This window comes from Lytechinus variegatus, chromosome 1, assembly GCF_018143015.1.
Source record: "Lytechinus variegatus isolate NC3 chromosome 1, Lvar_3.0, whole genome shotgun sequence".
NCBI classification, from domain to species: domain Eukaryota; kingdom Metazoa; phylum Echinodermata; class Echinoidea; order Temnopleuroida; family Toxopneustidae; genus Lytechinus; species Lytechinus variegatus.
This window is the reverse complement of record NC_054740.1, coordinates 72138119-72149116: the sequence shown is the minus strand read 5'-3', so window position 1 is coordinate 72149116 and position 10998 is coordinate 72138119. Positions and strand designations below refer to the sequence as shown.

The 10998-nt window shown below is 35.2% G+C and overlaps 1 long non-coding RNA gene across 1 annotated transcript; it reads right to left on the bottom strand.

Moving 5' to 3' along the window:
* Positions 1-4135: 4135 nt before the first annotated feature.
* LOC121406534 lies at positions 4136-7592 on the bottom strand. The gene is made up of 3 exons (XR_005968822.1): positions 7499-7592; positions 6915-7048; positions 4136-5165 (listed from the first exon to the last, which is right to left on the bottom strand). It is a non-coding gene; the product is annotated as an uncharacterized LOC121406534 (long non-coding RNA).
* Positions 7593-10998: the final 3406 nt, after the last annotated feature.

Here is a 10998-nt window from a genome sequence, read left to right as displayed (position 1 = left end):
GACACTAAACTTGGCCTCACAAACCAGCTCGAAAGAATTCATAGTTTCATTAAGATCATGAAGTGATTGCTGTATTGTTATAAAAGTTATAAAACACTTGTGCAGTTAGGTTTCCCCGGTTGACACACCGACAAAATCCAAGAAAGATTTTACCCTAGCGGACCTATATTCATAAAACCTTGTAATTTGTTTAACAAATTTTCGGCATTACTCCTATTTGCTTAAGATCAGTATGCTCGATCTGTAATGAAAATCATAAGATCAGTATGCTCGATCTGTATGAAAATCATAAGTCAGAAAGTCATAAGTCATTTAATACAGATCGAGCATACTGATCTTAAGCAAATAGGAGTAATGCCGAAAATTTGTTAAACAAATTATAATCTCCTCCTATAAAAGCCTCTTAATTTACTAAAACCTTGTAAGTTTAGTAATCATCTATTGTAAACACGAGATGTGAACTGAACTAGACTTGCCTCCTAGTTTTAGAGCTATGTCAGATATTCGGGACTCGGGAGCAATCCAGACCTGAAAAGTAAACACAAAAATTCCAAGTCAGTGGAATAGCTCGGTTCCGATAATGAATTCTCTTACTTGTAATATATAAAGTAATATATAAATGCTATTTCTACAGAAATGTTATAAAACAATATTCACTTTTTGTTTTATTTAACAATAATTATCAATATCATAATCATCGGTACTATGAACTTCATTTTATTTTTATTTTTTATTATCATTGCTAACACAATCAACAATTAACGCTTTATGTTTTACTTCAAGCTGGGTTCTGATATTTTCCATGAATTTAAATCATCAATCAAGCACTAGATCTACGATAAAATACAAACTTTCGTGTTAATTTAATAGATTGGTTCTTAAAGCGGTTTCTATAAGTTTGAATACACAAATTATGAGGTAGATCTACATTATGAAACAAACTTTATTTTCTGATTTATTTTATTATAGTAACTACCATCGGTTCGATAAACCCTTTTTGTTGCCATTTTTGCATTGTATCCTCATCACTTTCATAATTATCACCTTAAACCCTCTTTTTTTTTTACTTCTACTCCTGTTTCAGCTAGATCTAATAACAGAAAGTTAAGCCTTTGTTTTGCCAGGAGTCTATGATTGTTATCGTTTCCCCTTTTCCTATCTCAAATCCACAATACTTTTAGTACCAATACTAACCGGGTATATAAATATGTCTATTACGTGCGTGCAAATATGTTAAAACTTCAGCAACAACAATTTCAATAACAATGATAAAATAAGAACTTATATTAATGATTAATAGAACATGGGGAAAAAATATCAAAAGAATGTTAATATAGACGTACCTTCAAAGGATCGAGACGGTCGATGATTATGTGCATATTGAGCATGATGACTAAAGGCAAGAGAGAAATGGTCGCACGAAAGATTCAGCGAATAACCGAGTATATGGATAAATACTTTAAAATTACATTTGCCGGTATTTTTTTTTGTTCGCCGTAAACCTAACATCGGAAGGCTAAACGCTGAAGAATTTATTGTACGTATAACGCGCGACCTCATTTTTTTTTCAAAATATAGTCGAGCTATCCCAGTGACGCTAAAAATTAAGTTGCCTTTCGGCATGTTCGGTGACATTACAGCAATCTTCTTGACATGAAATAATAAATTTTAACGAGCTAGTTTAAGTACAAGCTTAAACTGTCAGGCGCCTACTGGGGACCTAATGTTATCAATTTTACCTAGAAATCCTGACACTAAACTTGGCCTCAACAAACCGGCTCGATAAAATTCACAGTTTCATTAAGATCATGAAGTGATTACTGTATTGTTTTACAAGATAATTAATTACTCGTGCAGAAATTTGTTCATGCTGCTAGGGTTTGCTGAGGTCTCCATACAAAGCCTTAATACGTCTAGTAACTGTGGTAACCATCTGTTTTACTGATGACTTTTCAAACTAGACTTGCCTCCTAGCTATAGTACTGTGTAGATATTTGGGGCATTCCATATATACCTGAAACATAAACACAACATTCATGTTAATAAAATATCTTGGCTCTGATGGTCTCTCTAAATTTGAATACTTAAATTATTCGCTAGATCTATTCTAGAGTATACAACAAAATTCCATGTTAATGAAGCAAGGTTTCTGAAAACGAATTCTATAAATTCAAATACATGAAAAATAATACACTAGATCTAGTAACATTCCATGTTGAAATAGCTTGATACAAACTTCCATGTTAATAAAAAGCTTGATTCTTATAATTTCTAAAATATAGAATACTTCAATTGTGCATGGACAAGAGCTAGAATATGAAACGAAATTCCATGTTGATTAAATAGCTTGGTTCTGATGATTTCCATAAATTCCAATATATGAATACACTAGTCCTAGAAATTAAAAACAAAATTCCATAATAATGAAATAGCTTTGTACAAACTTCCATTAAAGATATAGCTTGGATCTACTTTATAAATTCGATTACACATGTACATGTACATGATTTATGCATTAGACATACAAAATAATACAATTTTTTTTACAATAATCCTCATTATTATCATGATTATAATCATAATTATCACCATCGATACAAAACTCCATGTCAGAAATTTCTAGACTCTGATAACGGTTTCTGTTAATTCAAAACATAAGTTATGCACTAGATCTAGAACGTACACCTAAACAAAATTCCATAAAATAGCTTGATTCTGATAAGGGTTTTAACAATTCGAATGCATAAATTATGGTCTAGATCTAAAATACTTATTGCCATAAACACAAATTCCATGTTTTGCTCTGAAAATGGTACCTAAAGTATCTGCAATAGATCTATAGACTATAAAACGAAATTCAGGGTCCTTTTTATTTTACAATAATCCTGAATATTGTCACTGTCATAATCTTCTACTTCTGTTTCAGCTATTTTCTTAACAGAGAGAAAGGCTCATCTTTCTATCAGGTACTGTAGTCATAATTGTGAATTAATTTTTCTCTCTTTGTGTGCAGCAATTGCCTATTACTATATCTCAAATCCGAGATCATTTTAGTACCAACGATGCATGCAAACGATATCTATATCTAATTATATCTATAATTAACTTATGTGCTTGGGACTGTTTAACTTCAAATGCAGAACGAAAATTTAGACAAATACAATCTAAGCATATAAAACCTACTTTGTATGAAGAAGTGGAATTATAAGCTATCTACGTCCTTGTCTACCTTTTGAATTTGAACATTGGCCCTTTCCCATACACACTCATATAGCTATATGTCATTATGCCTATTATTCATAACCCATCCAGTCTCGCTCATGCATTGTTGAGGATTACCAAACTAATTCTCCATGCGTTTACAACTCGATTACGGTATACTATTCAATGAAACACACTTTGATAATTATTAAGAGTATAATCTTTTGCTATGAAAATTAAGAATATAATCGGCATACCAAAATGAAATATACAAGATTACGGCTGATAAAATCAATGCAACCAATCTTACCTTGAAAACGAACGAAATGGATAATCTTTAATTAGCATACCGAATAAAAGTGACAAAATTAAAGCAATATATCTCACCTTGTACTGAATAAACGTGACGTCCATGTCTTTCAGACGCGAAATCGATAAACGCCCGAATTATCGAAATATGTTTTTATGCTAATTTCACCAGCCAGAATCTTGGCGTGTGAAAGTAGTTTCATTCAGGGGCGGTGCTAGGGTATTTTCATCGTCAAGGGCTAGATGACGTAAAAGTGACGTCATTTTTTCATCATTTGAATGATTTAGATATTCAGATGTTCAGGATTCATTGTTATGCTCAAATATAAAATTACATTGGCATAATAATCATATTCCGATATGGGTCTAATAGAATTTAACGATCCCAAACTCTCAATATGTACCGTTCTTTCGTCTGAATTCGTTTGCTATTTCTCATCTTTGTTAGTATTATTTGTTTCATCGCTTGAACAAAATCATAGGGGATAAACCCCCAGCCCCCTCCCCATGGCACCGCCCCTGATTTTTTTTTTTTTTAGAAACTACGCACAATACTCGCTAACGAACGATTAAGCGAGATTGTCGGGGTAAAAGCCTTACCACCTTTTTAAAAAAAAAGTTGTAAAGCTTTCGGCAAACATAAAAAACAAATATGAAACTAACTTTGATTACCAGTAGGTGACAACACAGCAATCTTCTTGATATGACACGATGAATTTTATGGAAAAAGGCTAAAGAATACGTTTCGGCCAGGCGCCTATACTAACGGGGGGGGGGGTAAATGAACTTACGCTACGAATCCTGGTACTAAAACCTAAACTTAACCAATTTCCATAAAATTCATAGTTTCATTAAGATCATTAAGTGATATTGCCGTATTGTTCTACGGGTAAAAGGGACTCACTCATACAGCAACGTTTGATTAGTCTCAGCATGTTCATCTGTCCAATCCAATCCAATTCAATCAAATCCAATTCAATGACAGTATCGTTATGTATCCATGGTCACAACACAAAGTTAGCATCAAAACCAATTTTCATCTCAGTTCCATTGAGAGAATTTTTCTCAATAGCTTCATAAACATGTCTCTGGCCGCTGATATTCACAAAATCATCAAGTTCAAAATTGATTATCAAGGGTAGAACGACCGTCCGGAGATCCATCAACAAACCCGCTGTAAGGTTTGGAAAGTCTCGGCGAAGCTCTACCTTTTAAGTGGTGTCTATATAGGCCGCACACAAAAAGTGAAGAGTTTCCTGCTAAAGAATGAAACGTTGAAAACTAATTTTTTGTTCCAAGTTTTTCCTGTTGATATTCCAAGGTATGAAGATTCACCAACTGCCTTTAAAATGGTTTCTAAAGTATATTCTGTCCCGTTCGTAGCGTCGGTTTTGTTGAGCGTACTTGCATCTTCGGAGAAAAAATAATAATTCGAGCGTTTAATCACGTGATGGAAATATGACGCATAAATTATGTCCAGAATTCAGTTGGCGCCGACTACTGAATGTACCTGTGCAGTGCATGAGCGAGGAAATGTTTATATTTCTTCTTGTCCAACTTCTACAAGTTTTAAAATGGGAACATGCGTCGTATTTCATTCCATCTTCATTTCCCAATTTCAAAACGAATTCTAGATACGTTGCGAATTCCCAAATCTGTAAAATTAATAAAACACAAAAAGGGATCATAAATATCTGCATGTGCAATAAGGAGGGAGGGAGGGATTGCATTTATAATTTTCATTTCAAAATTCATCAAAACTTTAAAATGTAAGGCAGAACCAAAAAAAATAAAAATGAAGAAAAAAAAGAACCCACTGGAAAGTAAAGTTTGGTAATGTGGGTTCCCTACAATAACAGTTGATTCAAGTTAATCCTTCAATCAAATTTAAATCGTAATTAACAAGGTTTGATATCGAAAAATACTAATACTACTAGTCTTAAGGAAAATAAATATCAGACAATAAACCTAAGCAATACTATTATGCCCAAATATGGCCTGTATTGTGCAATGTATATGGTCATGCTTTTTGAGAATTGACAATTTTGTGAGAATTCTGCAGAGGCGGAGAAACTGGGGCAGGAAAGCAAGTTCATTGAAGGCCACCTTGTTATTGGCCTGCGATCCGATTTTGGAATAAAACACATAGTAATATCTAATGCGAATATTGAGACATGGAATATCTTACTATTTAAAGTTCTAAATCAACGTAAAAAAAATGAGGTTCAAATTATTTTGCAATGCTACTTGTTAAAATCTAAAGCGATTTGAATATCCAGTCTTTATGACCTCATAGCAATCGTATGATTGGCTACGATTTGAATCTAATTTTGGCCTGTTCCAAAGGCTTGTAAAATTTGTAATCATCAAAACTTGTTATTCTTGTATTCTTAAATTTAAATTCGAAATCAAATAAAGAGATATTTTAATGCACATTTTCAGAAAATTAGCAAAATGCGATTTGTTTCAAACTCGGATCTGGACCAGTCGTTAGGTGTGCGGAGGCTTCAGGACACCTGACTGCGTGACGTGATACGACAGTCGGCACGTGCCGCGTACGCTTTGATTCTCTGTCAATTAAAATAACGGATGAGGAAATATACCTGTCTTTTTTAGCTAACGAATACTTGCATGCTCGAAATGTACAACACCCTCTGACAGAATGCAAAATAATGTCGATTCTGAAACGCCTTTCGCGTTCTTTTCATAAAGTGATTGACAGCTATTTACATTCAAGAATTTCTGCCGGCGAGATCGAAGATGGCAAGAGAGGGGGAGAGATAGGGGGGGTAGGTGGTAATCCAAAAATTAACTGCAGGATGAATTCTTTCATTTAAGATTATCTTCAGATGCTTTTCTTCATACTTGTTACCGTAATACTAGAGCAAAGGATGGAAGAATAAATACATGTCTGGGGAATTTTGAACGTGTAAAAGTAATATCCGTTTATTTTCGGGCCTTTTTCGGTCTCTCAAGTTTGAGACCATGAATCATGTAAAAACCAAAAACGTTCTTCGTCTCTCGATGGTTACAAGTCAATACGTTTTCATTATGCAATTGACATATCAAAATTTATTCCAAATCTCAATATTTTATCAAACATGTCAAAACTCTCGATTTTATTCCCACAATGTATAATGCTGTTTAACTTTAAGACTATCACGCTAACAACTAATTCTTTAAGCTTTAAAAGGGATGTTATACTGTTTTGAAGAAGTTCTTTAAAAATAATTCAACAATTAAGAAAAATATATTAAATCATAAATGTTTAAACAACTTGGGGGTTATGGGCTGAAATAATGTGCTGTTTTTTATATGCAGATTATCTCAAATCATTAAAAGGTAACAATATTGGTATCAATTTGAAGGAATATAATGTTCTTTCATATAAAGTATTTTCTTACTTAGATCGTGACCCAGTGTTCTCGGTACAGCCAGTATATAGGCAGCTTGGCGCCCTCGCCTTCTGATCTCTGCTGCTTCTTGCCAAGTTGGTTCTCCGCCGCTGTGAATTTCAGTGTCTCCTCCTCCCCGCCTTCTAGATGACAAAACAAAATTAGGGCAGTATAGTGTTAAATTTCGCGTCTTAATATGAATTAATATGATCTCGCTAAATAATGACAATGTGTTTTTTTAATGTCAAACCGTGAGCGAAATGCCTTTCTCGTTAAATTTGGATAAGGCGTCTTTCTGACATCATATAATTAAATGTACTTTAAAGTAAATAAATTCCAACCGAAGGAATAAACTTCACTATCTTTGTATTTTAGTGGAAATGTAAATTAATCATATTGATTTTAATACAACCTTGAAGTTTCATTATCTATCAAAGCAAAGGGATAAACCATTTGACCACATCATCGCATCGCCTCTGAACATTTAGCATGCCTCTGTTTGAAGTAGCAAAAACGTCATTAAAATTTAACTTTATGCCTTAACAGTTTATAAAAATACATGATTCAAATAATAATCTAACCTTTATTCTTACCTTTTTGATGACATTAGATATCTAAATCTGAAGGATGCTATTGATAAACGTGAAATCGTAGCCCCTCATTCGAACAAAATGTGATCTAATAATGATCCTGTTAAAGCGCGGATGAATACATTATCGCATCTTGGGTTAGCGGTGCATGCCAGAGAACGTGTTTTTTTTTTCCAATCTGTCAGTGGTCACTGGGGGCGGATACAGGCCGTTTATAGGAGGGGGTGGCACACAATGATTTGCTGATCACCCCCCCCCCCCAGAAAAAGGGGTTATCATGCAAATAAGAAATAATTCCCTTCTTATTTTAGGGGCAGTTTTCAGCACCCCCCCCCCCCCCCGCGATCCACCAATGGTAATCATGGTTATTACATTGGTTAGTTCTAAAACACCGCAAGCTGGTTAAGAGGGAAAATAAGGATAAATTTATTATTGAAATGAAACTGTCATTATAATAACAGATATGTATGATTATTGACGATAGACCAAAATCGAATGCAAACTGAGACTATTAAAATCAAAGGACAAACGATTCATTTATTTTCAATTGGTCTAATGCCAATTCGTCCAATTAGCAACTCGTCTACTGTCATTACCATCATTTCATCCACTATCGACATGATCTAAATGCCATTTCGTCCAGTCACAATTTTGTCTAATAACCTGTTGGTCCAATAACCATTTAGTCCATATACCATTGGTCGCATTGGATGAAATGTTAATTGGCAAAATGAATGAAAATAAAATGCATATTAGACGAACAGTACTGATTATTAGATGGGCATAGACGAACTGGTGATTAGACGAAGTGATGATTGGACCAAATGGTCGTAAGACGAAATGTTGATGGATGGAATGACATTAAACAATGGACCTATAGGTCCATGATTTAACTAAATGAAGGTAGAACATGTGATGAGTGGACGAGTTGGTACTAGACGAATTGGCAATTTACTAAAATGGGGAGCGTCAGAACTGACCCCAGACAAAACGAGGCGGGTGTTTCGTCAGTGTCATTATATTGTTTTATTTCACTGTTTTCATAATCAAATTTGAGAAAATCAGTATTGTCTATAATATTCCATTTTATAGTTAGATGGTTCTGATGAAGATTACATACATCAGTTTTCAACACACCTTCTTTTTCCCCTTTTTTGTTGTCAATCCTTGAAAACAAAAATTACCCAGGCGATACCCTGCATGCCCCCACCCATAGACGTAGCCCTTGCACTATTTTCTTTTCGGTGGATAAACTTGAATAAAGTAAAACGGTCAAGCAGTCCGTAAGCCGAATTTTGTTTGACGGCGAATATCTTAATTCACCTGCATTTTATTTGTACTGGTCATTGTCAGGGGAGTGGTTCATGAAACAAAATAGCCAGTGATTTTCACTAACAAATTGACTCAGAGCCAATGGGATGCAAGGATTTGGGTAGCTTATAACAATAGTCAGTTGTCGTTAGCATTGTAGACCAGATATACTCAATGACGCACTAGCTTGTGGCAGGTGTCTTGCATTCTTACGCCAAGATAATAGATGTTTATTTCACTTTAGCTTGCGCGAATGAATTAGCTAATGGACTTGGATTCCTTGTTATGTAGATCAGTTTTTTAAAGCCACTTGCAATGAATGGATAGAGCATAGACCAGTTCTTAGTTATTTCATGGACAATTTTGGTCAAATGACATTTCATTTCTTTCATTATCATGATAGGCAGATTTCAAAGCAAGATATTACGTAAGCTTGCCTTACATAGCAGGATCAAGAAATTGAATAGACCAGGTGACTAGAATAGCACACCAATGAACACTTTATGAAGGTATGTGTTGCGTTCCTACTTTGAATGCATATCATAGTATGTTGCATAAGGTACTGTGAAATATCAGTCGTTCATCGACGCATTGTTGTTTTCTGTGGATGTAAATGAAAACCACAATTCAAAAGAATATATGAATAATCAAGACATCAAAGTTGGTGTTTATCTCATATTTTAAACCACCATGTCACTTTAGTACAAATGACCTTCCTCTGATCATGCGTAGAATCTTTTGATCATGCGCAGAAATGAACTACGAACTGGCTTATTAAGCTGTGCTTGAAAAGGCACCGTGTTATTTTTCAACGGAACCAGTTTCATAAATTAATTTTGCTCAGGTCTCCATTAACTGCACCCCTCATACAGTTTTCATGCCCCCCCCCTGATTCTACGAAAGAATTTTTCATTGTGCTCATTCTCTTGCGGAAAATGTTCCCCTATCAAATTAATTTCCTGAAACTTCTTTCTGTAAATATTTATTCATATCCATACATTCATTAATAGCTGGATTTATTAGTCAATTTATTTGTTCCTTCATTTATTCATAACTACTTTCGTTGATTCATTGCTTATCAAAAACATATTTTTATTGATGCATATCTGGCATAGCAACAATAAATACAGTGTATTCTGTCCATTTTCGCCTTAGTCAAACGTTAATCCAAAACAGCCTTCCAATTTTGCCAGTGGTCACTGGAGGCCGGCGGATGCAAGTTTATAGAAATGATGAGGGGGGGGGTGGCACAAGAAATTGCTGACCACCCCCTCCCACACACACCCAGAAAGGGGTGTTTTCCTGCAAATAAATAATAATTTCCTTCTTATTTTAGGAGCCCCCTCCCCCCCCCCCCCCTTCCACCAATGGTAATCATGGTTATCACATTGGGCAGTTCTAAAACACCGCTAGCATGTTAAGAGGTATTATAAGGATAAACTAATTATTGAAACTAAACTGTCATTATAACAACAGACATGAATGAATATTGATAGGCCAAAATCGGATGGAAACTGAGACTATTAAAAACAAAGGATGATTTATTCAAAACATTTTAAGGCATAATGTGTACGCATATGTGATCTGACCAAGCAGCTAATCCCACGCCCATGGCCCCAAAATGTTTCTAATATCATGAGAGCTAGGGCAACTATAGTACATAATTATGGTATCTCTCTATATTTTTTTTCTTGGCGGTCGATTTTTTTTTGTGAGGGGGGGGGGGCTTCAGCCCTATGCTTTGCATGATTAGCCCTTTTCCCTTGATAAGGTGAGCCCAGATTTTTGCGCCCCAATACAGAATAGCCTGGTTATAGGCACTGGCGTAAATTCAACCAACCCACCTATTGTTTAGAGGGGGTGGTTCATTGTGTCATCCCCCCTACTTGAATGGCATGATGTCATGGATTCACTCCTGTAGTTTTTTAGCCTCTTGACAAGGCCTCGTGACTTGGGCTATATACCCCGTCAAGTATAGAGGCTGAGACGAAACTAGCGGTTCAAGAAGGCTGTTATTGTTGTTGTTGTTTTAGCTTATATGGCGCGTATGGCATGACCTCGTCTAGTTCTTGACGATTTAAATTGAATTCTATTCTCTGATGCGACGTATCCTTCTTCTTTTTATCCGGCGGAAAGGTTCTCGGATTTGCGCCCTCACTCGGCTTGGTCGTACGCGCATCCGCACACGGGAT